The sequence below is a fragment of the Galeopterus variegatus genome, unplaced genomic scaffold, assembly GCF_000696425.1.
Source record: "Galeopterus variegatus unplaced genomic scaffold, G_variegatus-3.0.2 Scaffold656, whole genome shotgun sequence".
NCBI lineage: Eukaryota > Metazoa > Chordata > Mammalia > Dermoptera > Cynocephalidae > Galeopterus > Galeopterus variegatus.
Genome location: NW_007726767.1, coordinates 367,666 through 368,325, shown reverse-complemented (window position 1 = coordinate 368,325; position 660 = coordinate 367,666).

Sequence of the window (660 nt, the reverse complement as noted above, 5' to 3'; positions counted from 1 at the left end):
CCCGGGGCCTTGGTGTTATCAGCACCGCACTCTCCCGAGTGAGCCACTGGGCCAGCCTGTGACTATTCTTTTTAATGCCAATGGTTCTCAAAATGTGGCCCCAGACTGGCAGCACCACCATCACCTGGGAACTTGTTGGAAATGCAAATTCTCAGACCCCATTCCAGACCTATTCACTCAGAAACTCTGGAGGTGGGGCCCAGCCACCTGTGTTTTATCAAGTCCTCTGAGTGAATCTGATACACACTGGGGTTTGAGAACCCCCCAATTTACAAGGTCTATGGGGGGCAGGAAGCATACCTGTCTGTCCACTATTGTGTCCCACTAGCCCTGGGGATGGTCCTGGCATGTATTAACAATCAATGAATGTCTAATAAATAATTGAATGAGGTAACGTGACTTGCCCAAGGTTACATAGACATTAAATGAAAGCTTAGAGCTAAGTTACCTCTTTCTATCTTGGTTGACTGGTTTATGGTGAGAGATTGGTGGGAATATCCTCATTCATTTAACAAGCACTTGTTGAGGAATTACCATGTATTCAAGATTTTTCCAAATTTGGCCAAATTCTCTAGCTTTGGTAATAACATGTGAGGCATGAATACATAGCTTTTTAGGATAATTAGAAGCATTTAGGGTCCAAAGAGAATTGGAGAAAGT